The 16,147-nt window shown below is 38.0% G+C and overlaps 1 protein-coding gene across 1 annotated transcript in view; it reads left to right on the top strand.

The window, feature by feature from the left end:
• Positions 1–16,147, top strand: part of Mitf (transcription factor Mitf) — a 225,730-nt gene that overhangs the window by 91,841 nt on the left and 117,742 nt on the right. The gene's annotated exons all lie outside the window — the stretch shown is intronic.

Genomic DNA, 16,147 nt, shown 5'->3' with positions numbered 1-16,147 from the left:
CGCTAGTTTTTTAATTCAAGCCAGAACGCTGAAACTTCTGCAAACTTCCCGAACATCCGTGTAGGTTGAAAGATAGATATTTCACAAATTCTCCCCTCCTTGTTATAGAAATTAAAACTTCTCAGAGTCGTTCCATTTTATTTTAAACATGTTTCTAATCTGCAACAGAATGCATATTTAGACATCATTTATGGTCCTTGACACAACAATTAAGATAACGACAGCAAAACATTCTTTCTTTTCCGAAGAAGTGTTTGTGATGGAAAGAGTTGAAGAAACAAAAATAGCACACGTAACGTAGGGTCAGAAAGTGAATTCTTTCGTTTCTTAAATTTAATTCTACTCCACCATACTTGCCAATGCTGTGTAAGAAATGCGAATTTACGCTAACGCATCTCTTGTTAATTTATATCTATTTGACAACGTCTTTTTGAGGTTGGAATTATATTTTTAATCCATTGTATAGTACTCTTGTATGTGTGAATCGTACATTGTAGTGTTTCCTCTTTTTCGTTTTTCTTGAATTCTTGGATCGAACACAAGAATTTTTCCACATCTTCCTTGAAACTACCGACATTCCTTACAATCAACAAACAAATTATCTAATAAGAGAAGGGAAAATGAAACTTTATCTTAATTGTTTTTATCTTCCTTTTTTTCCCTTGAGCCACATCACAAATTTATTTCTGAACCACAAATTATAACAGCAATTTGACTCTGATTTTCTTGTCTGCGGACCTCAACATTTTTCTTCAGTTGAGTTGATTTTGACTTTGTCTGTTTCAGCAGCGAGGCTATATCAGACGTGGACCCAATGATTAACTTGGAATCCGAAAGACATAAGCTTGCTTCGGGAATCGAACCCAGGTCTCCCACGCCAAAGGCGCGTATACTAACCTCTTGATTCCTTGCTGTTATGCCTAATTCCTGTTCTGCCTAATGACCCTCCAGCACTTTGTAACACATTATTGATGTAATCTTATCTTTAGGCAGAACAGGAATTCCTGTTCTGCCTAAAAGGGATATTTAAATTTGAGGCAAATTTATTAGTACCCATTTTCCCTTGATTTTCAAATACCATTCCAGAACCCTTTAAATGATATTTTCTGAAATGGGAATAAATGTACTGTAATTCATTACAAAAAAAAAGTCATATAGTTATATAAAAAATTACTTCCCATTAAGGGGGCAGACTACTAAATATTTTTCAAAAGTTAATAATTTTTCTTTTGCCAGTTTAAATGAAAAGAAATAATGAAATGTAATTTACCTCAATAATAGATAATGTTATTCTACACCCAAAAATACGAATCGGATGAATTCAGTGTTGCCATCCATAGAAATTACAATGTGACCAGAATGTGAATTACCCAAAAATCTAGGTTAAGGCAACAACTAGAAAAATGAACTCAATTGTAATTGATGACTTATCATGGTGTCTGTGTTCCTTGTTTACTACTTTTTAAATAATATTTGTATTTAGTTTGTAATAAGTTATTTATTTTGTAATAACGTATGTAATTATTACAAATTAAAAGAATAACGATAATAATCAAACCTCTTAATATTTTAGAATAACTTGAGTAAAAACTGAAAACGACTCAACTGTCCATGTCTTTTGTGTAAACTCAACTTATACTTTTGACTTATATTAGCAATACAAAAACACAGCATCAGACTCCAAGTTATTTGAAATAACTGTACAAAATCACTCTCACTTGTGAATATGGACTATTTATTGTTGTATAATGTTATATTTCTCAATCCTCGTGTGGCATATACCTGAGGAGGCTAAAAGTTATATTGATAAACAATTATTCAACGTATAAGCACCCGCCCAAATCAAACTTGCGGTCACATACACAAGTTTTTTGTCAATTTCATGCAAATGTTATTTCGATATTAATTTTTTGAGCACACATTAAAAATTTCTAACGGATGCTTGATCCTTGGAGCCAAGGCCATACCCATGTAGTCGGCATCTATGGTGTACGGAATTACCGATGTTCAATACTACATTTCTCTTTGGTTTTAGAAGAAGAACACCATTAATATGTTTTGAAATGATGTAATATATAGTTTTACGTGCCACGATTATGCACCGAGGCTAAGAGAGATGGTAATGATGAAAACTGAATGAAATGGTGGAATGAAGAAAGTAGGAGGAAACGGGAAAACCTCGAGAAAGCCTACGCACACGGTCTCTATCCACCAAGAAAGCTCACATGGTGCAAGCTGGGATCGAACCAATGACCCCAGCACCAGAGGTAAACGCTCTACCACTGAGCCGGTATTTGTGCAAGAGTCTTGGTCTTGCATCGGGATTCCTGGTCTTGGTCTTGGTCTTGCATGCAAGACTCTTGCAAAAACTGCAAGACCAAGACTCTTGCACTTCTCACTATTAGAAACCAAATCAATGAGAATTAGTTCGACTCATTTTCGTGTCGAACTTACCTGCTGCCCTTGTTTGTGGATTCTGACTTCAGGGAATTTAGTATCAATTCCACGACTTACGATTATGCCTTAAGACGAAGTCGATTATGAAACGAAAGTCGTGTGCGCAGCCATTATCGGACAGTAGGTGAATGGCAGTTGGGATCGAACTGGGATCGCACAGTCCAAAAGTGAGCGCTGTGTTATACCTACAGTATGAACAATCAATATATTTGTTTAAGTAGATATTTCGCTCATATTTGATTTCTTAATCAATTATTTTATTTATCTGAAGACGTTTTGTATTGGAAACAATTCGATACTAAGATTAGAGAAGGGATTGTAATCTAGGGAAAGCAAATTATGTATGAAATAGCAGAACAGACACTCGAAAGCGTGTTTAGTTACAATTTTCAGTGTCATTTTATTTTTGAGTAAGTGACGTAGCCTTAGGTTGGTTCCAATATTTTGAGACAGTCATGGCACATTTCCAACAAGCGATATTTTAAGTGACTATTGAGTGCTTGGCACAAAGCGCTATTGGGATTAACGTTCGTCCAATCTTGTAGCTTATTTGATAATAACTATGTTCTGTTGTGGTAATATTGGGTGTGAGATTTTAGAATGGAAAGTTGTGTTTCTAGGCATAGTTTTGTTTCTGCACATAATTTATTTTACTTAACTATAATTCAGCAAATAGTGATGCGCAAGAGATGAGATTCAAGAGTGTATCGTCTCGCATCGACAACATAGTCTCATTTTTTTTTAGTTGTCTCATTTCGTCTCGAATTACGAGACTATATTTCTCGAATTCGACACGTGACAAAATAATATGAGATACATACTAAAAAGAAAAAAAAAATCTAAGTGTAGAAAATGTGGAACTTTCCGTTCAAGATACAGTAAACTTCATAAATTATGGTGGACTGACAATGTATTAATAATAGAAGATCTATGAATGGACAATTCATGAGGCAATACCTGTATTTTAATGTCTTTTTGGGCTGTCGGACTTCAAGGTCAACAAATTTGTTATGTCTTGTTAAATGTTGATATTTATATGTTTATCAGTTTCGCTTCTCTACATTTAAAAAAAATGCAATATAACTACGATTTAATACATTGAACTAAATATTAATTTGATCCCAAACAGAAACGCTCGTAGGATTTTTTTTTCCATGCAGGCAAAAGACCCACACAGAAGCGAAATTTCCTTATATACATACCTGATGCACAGGATACTTCATGTGAAATAATTATTGCATAACGTTATTAACTACAGTAAATACGTTGTATTAAATACTCGTGGGTGAGTTAGCAAATTGAGTGTTTTGATATGTATTTCGAAGAACTGATTCCCTTCCAAAAATCCAGGGGAAGTAATTGCTAGGATTCGTTATTGTTTTCAGCGTAAAATCCCTTCTTAAGTGTATCTAAAAGTGTTAACATCTTCCTGCAACACTTCAGCGTTATTCACTGGATCTTCATTCATTAGTTTCAGTTGAAGTGTACCCTACCCTAACATAAATAAATAATGTCCGCAGGGTAACATTGTTTCGATAGAGTACAGAACGAATGGTAACAGTTGATGAGTATGACGTAGATGGTGGTGCGAACATATAGTACAGCGGGTGGCGAGATCACATAACTGGGAATTGGCAATGTGGCAGAAATCAGCACACCTTCAGCTAGGGTTATAGTGTAGCTCAAATGGGACGGAAACACATGCATATGTCTAACAAGGAACCCTAGGTATCTATCAGAGCCCGATTTTCATGAAACTTTGTATATCGAGAGAGTACCTCGGGAAACTCGCACAGCTAAAATTGTAGCTGCAGAGTCCAAGACGTTGGGATACTAGGACCCGAGAAAGATCAAAAGTGGAACGTCAGTAAATTAAGGACATGGTGAGAAAATGCACGTTTTTCTTTAAAACTAATCATTGTAGAGACACGAAATGAGAATACATCAATACGAGATGGTCGATATGATCAGTTAAAGTTATAAAAAGAATATCCGCCATCTTGAAAGAGGCCATGTTGAAACTGGTGCGATTGGTGTAAATGGGAAGAGAGTCATCCGATGCATTAATTTGAACGTAAATAGCCACAAAAACCTGTTGATGAAGTCTGTGGTGGGATTATATTATTCCTGTGCTTCTGGTAGAGTGGTGTAGGTACAAGATAAGCAAAGTATATCTCATGACACTCGAGCAGATGGAGAGTATGGAGCACTATAGGTGGACTGATATGACGTTCTGATTTCTGTTTGAATTAATTTAAGTCTAATAAAAAGTTACAAGTTAATGTCAACCATAACATTATCATGAAAATTGAACTCGTCATATCAGCACATCGACACCAATTACATGTTGACTCTGACACAAATGATGTAGTGCTAAAATTATATTGCGCTCGGTTTTCTAGTTCCACTGATCCCACTCATAGCGCTTCATAATCTGCATCTGCTCGAGTGTCATAAGATACACTTTGCTCATATTGTATCTAAACCATTCTACCAGAAGCACAGGAATAATGTAATCCCACCACAGACTTCACCAACAGCTTTTTGTGGCTATTTACGTTCAAATTAATGCATCAGGTGACCCTCTCCTCATTTACACCAATCGCACCAGTTTCAACATGGCCTCTTTCAAGATAACAGATCATATCGATCATCTCGTATCGATGTATGCTCATTTCGTGTCGCTACAATGATTAGTTTCAAACAAAAACGTGCATTTTCTCACCATGTCCTTAATGTACTAACGTTCCACTTTTGATCTTTCTCGGGTCCTAGTGTCCCAACGTCTTGGACTCTGCAACTACAATTTTAGCTGTGCGAGTTCCCCGAGGTACTCTCTCTATATACAAAGTTTCATGAAAATCGGGCTCTGATAGATACCTAGGGTTCCTTGTAAGATCGGGATCAATGCCAGGCCAGAAATCGGAGTGCAGTGATTCAAATTTGCCGGTGACAGCGCAGCCGAGGTTGACAGATCAGCATGGAGCATCCAGTGCTATTTGTATAGTGTTGCCGTGTACCGACAAATTGACAGAAGTAAGCCTATGCCTACAAAATCACAAATGACAAGGGAATAAATTGGGCAACTATCAAGTGCAGTGAACCTAGCACTTTCGGAACCATGCTATATTCTTAAAGCTGATTTTGCCTATTCTTGAGCAGCGGACGAGAGAGCACGATCTAACTACTCTGAGGTGAAATACAATCACATAAGTGTTGCAAAGATTGTCGTAAATTCGTTTTCTGCGATGGACACATTAATACTGCGAAATATATAGATAATACGATATAAAATGCTACAGATATTTGAAACAGGAGAATTGTCTCGGGATGTCACAAAATTTATGGATAACAGGGCATCATGTCAGAGGGGAAAATTGATCACCACAAGTTGGCAGAGGTAAGGTATTGTTTAAACTTTGCCGTGGCCCGACAATGTCCGGACTTAAAATCCAAGGAAATATTTATCATCTGATTTACCTGAAATTGCACAAATCTACAAACAACAGGCACTGGAGGTATTCTGTCACAGTATGTCATCGCTAAACCTAAATCTGAATCTTTAAGTGCTACAAAAGTAGTCACTCCATCTTCAGAATTAATTATTTCTGTAGACGATTCGTAACAATGGCGAGAGGCTCATTTTCCGGATGTCTGTCTGTGTGAGGTTGCTGTAACATAATTTTTAGTGGAAGAAGGTATTTTAAATTTAAAATAAACCAGCTGTCTTTATTTACACATCCTAAAGAATTATTTTAAAATGTGTTTGAATAGCTAATTGTTTAGAACGCGTGGCTTCAATTCTCGACGTCCCAGATTTAAATGTCACTGATGACTGACTAGTACGACGCCACCAGTCATTATTCTTTCTTATTAAACACATGATTTTCGAATCCTATTGAATGCGCCAGTGACCCCTCTCTTAGGCAGCTACGTGGAGGCTATAGTTGTGCAGTAGGAACTTCTTTCTTGTGCATACTTTTCCCAAGAGTATTCTTCATTCCAGATGCTACGTGCTGTTGTTAGGAGCCAAAATAGTGGAGAAATAATGATTACGTGCATGGCTATTCGATGCGTTCGCAACGCGTTTCTATGGCTCATGCGTACGCTTGGAATACACTAACCATGTATTTAAATGTGGGTGGCTAATCATAATGCGCTGCAAACACAAAAGCAATAAAAAACACACAGAATACATTGGCTCGAGCGTATTTTTGCCTTTCGGAACAATAGACCGCCTGCTGTTTCGTAATCAGTAAAAGATGTCGAAAGGAAGGAAAAAACAAAATACGTGTTGCCAGGCAAGGGGATTTTAGCAAGGAAAAAGCTGCTTGGAAGATGTTTGGTGCAGACTATTGGAACTCTGCTATTATAAAGTATGTGCGTGTATAACAAAAGAAAATTCACAAAAATACAAGGAAATTGCGAAAAATTAACTAATCACGGAAAAATCTACGTAACACAATAGTTATTTCTCGTGATTCGCATGAATGAGAACAAAGGTGTGCCAGTAAGTCCTGGAAACCCTGACTGGCTCACGGTATGATTTATAACTCTGGCGAAAGTAAAATTACTGAGTAGCCACCTAGGTCGCGTTTGCTACGGGGGGTAATGCATCGTAAACGCATCCTCGAGATGCCATACTAATGCAAATGAGCAGTTGAGAGTCCAGAAGGAATTTCGTTTCTGACAAGCTCGTCACGTAAATGGAATCTATATTCCAGCTTCTAATGCTTAGGAGAATTTTATCCTCCATCTGAATATTGCCCATTCTAGCTTTCGAACTACGTCTTACTTAAATGGAAGTAAAATCTCAGTAAAGCAAACACTCACTATTATTATTAATCTGCTTTAGAGTTTGAGTAATCTATCAATGTCTTCATCAAACACATTATCTGACATAAAGCATTATGTGAGATAATAAATAGATGATAACTTGTCGAAACTGAACAAGAATTAGTAATCTGTTTGGTCATATTTTATTTTGATTCAAATTGTTATACAAATCATGTGTGTCAAACTCCTTTGTGCATATATAGTTAGCGCCAAGACTTGGATTCAGTTCCTGGCGGGATCTCATGTGGTTCGGATACCACATTAAATTTGTAGGTTTCATATAGCCTTTGAGCTGAACGGGATACTAAACTCCAAATCAACTAATAAGTATCGCCTCTGTCCGTCCATCTTTCCTTTCCCTTAATATTGCTATTGCTTTCTAATGGGTGGGGGTGGGGGGGCACGCTGGCTCAGTGGTACAGGGTTCGTCTCTGGTGCGTAGGAAATTTTTGAACTTTTGAAAATGGAAATATCGGACACCCTCTGGGAGTACGTATACTCTTTAAGAATCTTCATCCCGACGAAATTAAAATACCGCTAATTTTACAGTGATTATGTGCTATTTTCAAATAGATAAAAGATAATCGAAATGTGGAACAAGAGCACCCTAGACAATATTATTTGACATGAGAAACCGTTATCACGACTCACTTATCTGCTTTCGATTTCGAGCCATTTTGAAAATCGGCATTTATTTTCGCGTTTCTAAACAGCTGAAAACGGAAAGCCACTAGGTGACTCGTGATAACGGTACCTCACGCAAAAGAATATTGTCTAGGGCGCACTTGTTCCATATTTGAATTATCTTTTATCTATTTGAAGATATCACATAATTACTGTAAAATTAGCGGTATTTTAATTTCGCCGTGATGAAGCCTCTTAAGATTGTGACATCGTCGCTCGTAAAAATGTGAGCAACGTGAAAGCGGTTACTTCATATTAAATATAAGCGATTCTTTAGTTACTTTAGAAGTATTTATTAAACTTACTTATTCTAGTTTTGGTTAAGTCGGCACATGCAATTTTTGTAGTCCACCATCAATAATACATCGTATTTAAAACAGAAAACCAAATATAACTCTGGTATGCACAAAATATACTTTAAAAAATTAGTCTTCGCTGGGGCTGGTAATGTCTCACAATGCCTAGATACTTTTACTAGATCTGAATGCAATATTCAATTGGAAGATGTAAATGAGGATGAAGCAGTGGTAGATGCGCTCTTGAGAACGTATTTTTGTTGACCTTTTGTAGTTTTGATAACTTCAGTAAATTTTCCGGCCTTAAACAAATTCCACGCACAAGTCGATATCAAAGCGAATTATAAGCTGGGCTTTAACCATGTTCATCGACAAACGATTCCTTTCGGCAGTCCAAAATGATCGCAATAGAACAGACATTTAACGTCCTGTTTTGAGGTCATACCGGACACGATCATCAAAAACCGAAATGACCGGCAAAATACCGAACGGTTGACAACCTTATGCGTGAGGTGCCTGTTCGATCCCAGCTCGCGCCAAGTGTACTTTGTGGTAGACAAGCACCGTGTGTATGGGTTTCCTTGGGGGTTCTCCCGTTTCCTCCCACTTTCTTCATTCCGCCATTTTCCTTCATTTCTCACCATCACCATCTCCTTTAGCCTAGCCGCCATAACCGTGGGACGTAAAACTTAAAGATTTCGTTTTTACATACTAATTTCTACTTTGGTGATGACAAGAACACTTAGTACTCTTTTAAACAATAATATATATATATATATATATATATATATATATATATATATATATATATATATATATATATATATATTGTACTAGAAGGTGGCAGATTACGTGTTTAATTTGAAGTTGAATGCTATGACTCTTGTGTCTGAATCTAAAGCAAAGAATAACAAAATAGGAGAGAATCTTTGAAGAATATGGAATGGAAAAAACTGTTATATAAGGACCAGAGCAATGATGGAATAATTAGAAAGTGTGAGAAAAAAACTCCGTACATGACCATAACTTGAGACAACCTGGTCTCAAACCTATTATTATTTGCTTGGCAGGTGAATGCTCTCCACTATGACATATGCTAGCTCACTCATTCTGCCTTTAAAATGACTTGACTTTAGTTGGTGATTTTCAAAAACTTAATCTGCTACAAAGTGAAAATTACAATGTGTTCTTTGTTTTGAGATTATTTCCAAGACAAATGTTTAGGGAGAAAAGTACCGGCGTTACTGATATTGTTGGTAATAGCTTTGCATTATGTGTGTTTCTTTAGAAATCCCTTTGTGTTTGTTTTGCATGCAAATGTTTAGCTATTGCAATGAGAAGGGTTCTGTTTTTCACTTCGTAGTTAATCCTTGTCACTATGAGCAAGCAACCGGATGTGTTTATGTTTGTTTTGTTCGTAGTTTTTTTTATGTAACATTTGACGTTGAATGTATCACTTTACGGAATTAATCAAGGCAGGCCTGTGAACTTTAATTGACATTAGTGAGAATTGCAGAGTTGAAATGAATGACTGTGAGTATGTGAGCTACGATCAATCTATTGTAGTAGTATTTTTTTTTTCTGAGCACACATAAATCCCAGAAACAATAACAGCTCTTGATATAGCATTTCTCATATGAATGGATCTTCTTCCTACCCTACGAAACGGGAACGTGCATAAAGTTGCACAATAGTTAAGCAAACGAGTTTCTGTAAACGGTTTTCTGTGATAATAGTGATTTCCTTCATAATACTTCATTTTCTTAATACTAACTACTTACCTCTGTGGTTTGAAAAACTCGAATGCTAATTTACGCAGAAAGAAAACCAGTTGAAAATGCTCCAAGAGCATTGCCAGAACGAATTTAAAAATAATTATATTTTCTCGAAATTTATATGAAATTGTATGTTAAATTTATTTGAATAACTAATGACGCAATACTTATTGAATCAATAACTAATGACGAAATAATTATTGAATCGCTCTGGTATTATTGAATCAATATTGGTGTTGACCAACACCAATATCATCTCTCTGTGACTTAAGGTTCCCAAGATATGGCTCCTTACTTAAATCTCCTGAAATCGAAACTCTTTTGGCCTATATATCGGAACGGTAAAAGTGACGCGAAAAATCCCGTCACTTCTTTCAGATAGTTTGTTATGGCGTATCGAATGGAGGAATCAACATACACACATATATATATACAGACATAGAGAATTCAGTAACGAACTTTTTGAAGTTCGCTGAGTTATGTCCTATACCAAGCTAATCCATCTGCCGAACACTCTGCCTTGTATTATGTTCTCATCATCTTTCCCCTAGGCTACCTCCATGCAAATTATGTGTACCGTCGATTTAGACATCTCAGTTTTCTCATCCGTGTTATTTGCTAACGTGTAAGTACTATTGTGAAATTCCTCATTCTGTAAGCTTCTAAATTCACTTGTTCATCCCCTTTCACGTCAAGTATGTAATCCGGGGGGCGCGGTGGCTCAGTGGTAGAGCGTTCACCTCCGGTGCTTGGGGTTCCTGGTTCGCTCCCAGCCCGCGCCGTGTGGACTTTGTAGTGGACAAACACCGTGCTCGTGGGTTTTCTCGGGATTCTCCCACTTCATTCCACCATTTCACTCATCTCTCATCATCACCGTCTCCTTTAGCCTGAGGAGGCCGCGGTGGCTCAGTGGTAGAGCGTTCACCTCTGGTGCATGGGGTCCCGGGTTCAAACCCTGCTCCCGCCAAGTGAACTTTGTGGTGGACAAACACCATGTGCGTGGGTTTTCTCGGGGTTCTCCCGTTTCCTCCCACTTTCTTCATTCCACCATTTTCATTCATTTCTCATAATCACCGTCTCCTTTAGCCTAACCGGCATTATCGTGGGACGTAAAACTCAAAGATTTCATTTCATTTCATTTTTCCTTTAACCTGACCGGCATAAACATGGGACGTAAAACTTAAAAGATTTCATTTCATTTTTTCAAACATGTGTTCTCTCTCTCTCTCTCTCACACACACACACACACACACACACACACATATATATATATATATATATATATATATATATATATATACAGAGGCAGATCCAGGATATGATCAAGGGAGGAGCTAAACCGTTTTATCCAGTATAAGGCAGGATTGAAGTCCATTTTATCCAGTGTATGCCTGAGCGTCAAGGGGGAGGGACTATAGCCCCTATAGTCCCTCCTTGGATCCGCCACTGTATATATATATAAACCTCAGCATCTCCCTTTTTCCTGTCAGAGATCAACTTTTACATCCATGGTATTGGAGGGGTAAAATTATATTCCTGCTTTTAATATATTCGATGAAGTGGTAAAACGCATTTCTTTGCATTATTTTTTTTTAAAATCCACATTATTATTATTATTATTATTATTATTATTATTATTATTATTATTATTATTATTATTATTATTGACTAGCAGAATGCCCATTCTTCGCACCTGGAGAATACGTTTCATTTTGGACATAAACGGCACCAAAGCTGTTACTAATCAACTTACGGACACCAAAAACTATGAATTCAATACTAATATCGGTAATTTTTTATCATTTTTTTTTTTTACATATCTCCCCGTCCCCTACCTTAAGCTGCACCATCTAAGTTAAATGATAAAAAAAAACATTCAAGGCCCGAACCTCATCTGTGTTGAAAAGTGCTTCAAGAGTTCTTAAGTCACAGACAGTTTAATTTCAGTTATATTCATCCTCCTGACGCCCTGCGTATTGCGTGCAATACCATTTTTAAATGCCTTTCTTTATTAAGAAAATTGTTGGAAAGGTTAGATTCCGTGGTATTGTGTTCAGTACAGTAAGCCTTGCATGTATATATACAGGATATAACAGAAAGGTACGGCAAAATTTCAGGGGTGGATTCTTTATGGGTAGACAGCAAAAAAGTTCATATGACCGTATGTAAGGAAATGCATCATTACAAAGTTACGGCCATTGAGCAGTCTGATGCTGTGAAATAGTCACATTCTAGTCACCCCCTAATTAAGGTAGGAAAATAATTTTTGTATCAATGTGTTCCTGAAGGATGAAGCTTTCCTTCGATATGTATTTCATGTATGTGGGGCACAGCACAGCGGACAAGGGAGGGCAAATAGTGTGTTTTTTGTTTTGTGTAGGACTAGCAATGAATTAGGACTATATGCTAATACCCCTGTATGTGTATTTGTTGCTTATGTAGGGGAGGAGGGTAAGCTTGGACAAGTTTTTGAGACTCAGTTTTGACGTAAATTACATTTCTTTTCAGGGTGGTACCATATAAAACTTCTACGAATATGAAGGGAATTGCACAAATGTTACTTCGTTGGAATTTGTGTTCCATAAGCTTTCCAATGATTTATGAATCATGACTCTGTGATAAATAGGGGTGTCACCGGGGTTGCCAACGTGAGAGTCTACAGTTTTGTTCGAATCGCTACAACCACGAACACAAAATATCATGTATCATCAGAGCCAAGAGTGCAACTTGGAATCATCAAGCCACACCCTTGGGGCTACCATATAGTGGACTACTTTATTGCTTCACATACCAAATTTTATGAGTGTACACTCAAGGGAGAAGGAATGTCATCCCCAAAATCCGATGCAATAAATAAATAAATAAATAAATAAATAAATTTAAAAAAATAACACGTAGTTATCCTCGCCGGTTCACCGTGGTACCCTCCACATACATTAAATACATATCAGCCGAAAGCTTCATTTTTCAGAAACACAAATTACCTTTCTAGCTTAATTAGGGGCTGAGCTGTTGAGATTTAAATTGAGTCACATTAAGGGGCGACCAGAATGTGACCATTTCCACCATTAGGCGGCTCAATGGCCGTAACTCTGTAATGATGCATTTCCCGACATATGGTCATATGAATGATTTTGCTTGTCTACCCATAAGGAGTCCACCCCTGAAATTTTGCGGTACCTTTTTGTTACACCCTGTATATTTCAATAATGATATCCACTTGTGAAAGTATTATTGATCAATTTCCAAAGTAGACGTGAAAATGATGATTTCAACGGAAAGATAGGAAAAGAAGTTCCTACCTAACAATCATTGAAACGAATACTCGTCTCTAGCTGTCCTGCCTTCTGCTTGACGCCAATACATGTCGCTAGTATGTAGGCAGTTTGCAGATAAGCCGAAGACTTGGGGACCACCTAGTGTATGTGACAATTTCTCGTGCTCTGTTGCTATTTTCGATTTGTGAGGTTCCAATATCGAAACTAGAATTCGAAGATATTCTATTATAACCTAAGAAAATATCTTGTTTTATATTCTAACTTAAAGGTAGGCCTAGTCGTTGTTGTTTTAACCTAATATACATTAAAGAGAATACGAAATACTTATCTGAATACTGATAATGCCTTTTAAAATAGAGAAGGTGGATGATCACTGAAAATAAATAATGGTGAAATTATATTTTTGTGCTATCGGGAATCGAACCCGGGACCACAAGTACACCAGAGAAACATACGCTAAGCATTAGACCTCCGGAGAGGGGTTACCTCTTCATCTTTTCCTTTAATACAATTCATTTTCTCTCATTATAAGAGGTTCTTGTGTGTAAGAAACCCGATACACCTGCTTTAGTACTCTTTGTAGTTTCTCCTTTTATTTAAGCTCTGCAGTAATCGATATTGTGATTGATCGAACCACCCGACTGGTCTCGATCAAATTTTCAACATAGATGAGATTCGGGCCTCGGATGTTTTTATCGTTTCACTTTGACGTTGAAGCGTAGGGGAGGGATGAGATTTTAAAATGGTCGAAGATAACCAATATTACTGTTGAATCAATTGTTTTCGGGGTCGCTCAGATGAACAGTGACACTTCCGATGCCGTTTAAATCCAAATTCAGCCCTGCAACTTGAGGGATATATAAAGGTAACCAAGAAAGTATTATCGCTTTTTCATCCATCACCTTCGAACATCGATATGTCACCTAAGATGTACCTGGAAGATTGAAAATAATCCCCATCAGCATCGACGACTTTCTGCCAACGTTCTGGAAGGCCATGGATTCCATCGGGGTAGAACTTGGCGGACAGTAAATCGAAGGAGGTATCAAGTGCATTTTGCACGGCTGCTAGGAATTTGAACTGGCATCCTCTAAACTGATCGTCCAAAGAATGGAACGGGTGGTAATTGGACGGTGCAATGTCCGAGGAGTATGGTGGATGCAATAGTGTTTCTCGTCCAAGGAATAGAATGGTGTTCTGGGTCATTCTAGCTACGTGGAGCTTAGCGTTGTCCTATAACAGGAGGGCCTCTTTGCGATTCAGAAGTGTTGGCTCCAGAGTTTTCGGTTTTCTTGAACACGGCTCAACTGCTGACAGTACACAGTTGCATTGATGCTCTGACCAGTTGATAGTAGTTCCCAATGCATGATGCCGTGAGCAGTCCACCAAACACACAGGAAGACCTTCTTCTGGTGCAGTACTGGTTTCGGCTGGTTTGGAACCGTTCATGGGATACTAACCAATGATGACTGCGCCATGGAGCTTCGTACAGGACCCACTTCTCATAACATATCAACACTTTATCCAAAAATAGCTCCTTCTTCATACGAGTCAGCAAAGAAACACAGGTGTCTGCTTGCGTTGCCTTCTGGCCCGGAGTCAAATCATGTGGGACAAATCAACGCAACTTGTTGTACTTCCCAAGTTGATGGAGGTGCTGCCGAATGGTTTCTCCACTCACACTGAATTGTAATCCTAGTTCCTCACATGTCTGGCCACTGTTCGCCTCAATTGCTGCTTGAGGATCATCATTTTGTATATGTGTTGGTCTTCTGGCATGGTGCGTCTTCGAGTGTTTCGCCACTGTCCTTAAACTTATTAAACCACCACTGCATTATTCGCGTAGTAACGACTCTCTCACCAAAGACCTGGCATATAATCCGCCCCGCTTCATCGGCGTTTGAACCCAGTGTAAACTCTTCGATCCCAGCCCCCGCCAAGTGAACTTTGTGGTGGACAAACACCGTGTGCGTGGGTTTTCTCGGGTTCTCCCGTTTCCTCCCACTTTCTTCATTCCACCATTTTCATTCATTACTCATCATCACCGTCTCCTTTAGCCTAACCGGCATAACCGTGGGACGTAAAACTCAAAGATTTCATTTTTCATTTTCCAGTGTAAACTCGTAAAACATACACGCCCTCATGACGCTCTGTGGAGGTCCCATGTTCACTCTGCCCTTACGCAAGTTCACGGTGTAACTGAACTGCCACAACCAGGTAGTATGTTGGATACCCACACCAACAGCTGACGTTCGCCTTATGTCCATTCACATTCAACGCACGGTGTGAGGGCGAATGGAACACAGACCTCCATAAAAGACGACAAAACTTTCTTGGTTAACTTTATATAACAATGATCGAAAGTGACCGATATTAGTGTCGAATCCATAGTTCTCGAGGTCACTTAGACAAACAGTGACACTTCTGGTGCCGCTTAAATACAAATTCAGCTCCCCTTCGTGTCCAAAGTGAAACGTATTCTCCCCTTGCGAAGAACGGGCAATCTGCTAGTGCTTTATAAAATTTCTATCAAAATAATTAGGCATTAATTTGTGGACTGTGGTTTTTGGCCAGCACTGCGTGAGCCAAAGACATTGCTTTTTTGTTTATAGCAAATATGATAAGATTATCGCAGGTGCAAGTATAAAATGAGACGGTGATTAATGACTAAAATTGACAGACTATACATCCCCACTTTTTAGACAAACCTTTAATAGATTACCTTAGGTAAGTCAAGAGCGTTTCTTATTCCTTTACTTCTTCAAAACGCGAGGTGTTCCTCGTAAATTTTCCCATTTTCCTAAACGAGAATACATGTATA

This window comes from Thermobia domestica, chromosome 6 (assembly GCF_964235325.1).
Source record: "Thermobia domestica chromosome 6, izTheDome1.hap1.1, whole genome shotgun sequence".
Taxonomy (NCBI): Eukaryota; Metazoa; Arthropoda; class Insecta; order Zygentoma; family Lepismatidae; genus Thermobia; species Thermobia domestica.
The sequence above is the reverse complement of the archived record's forward strand: the minus strand, read 5'-3'. Positions and strand labels throughout refer to the sequence as shown.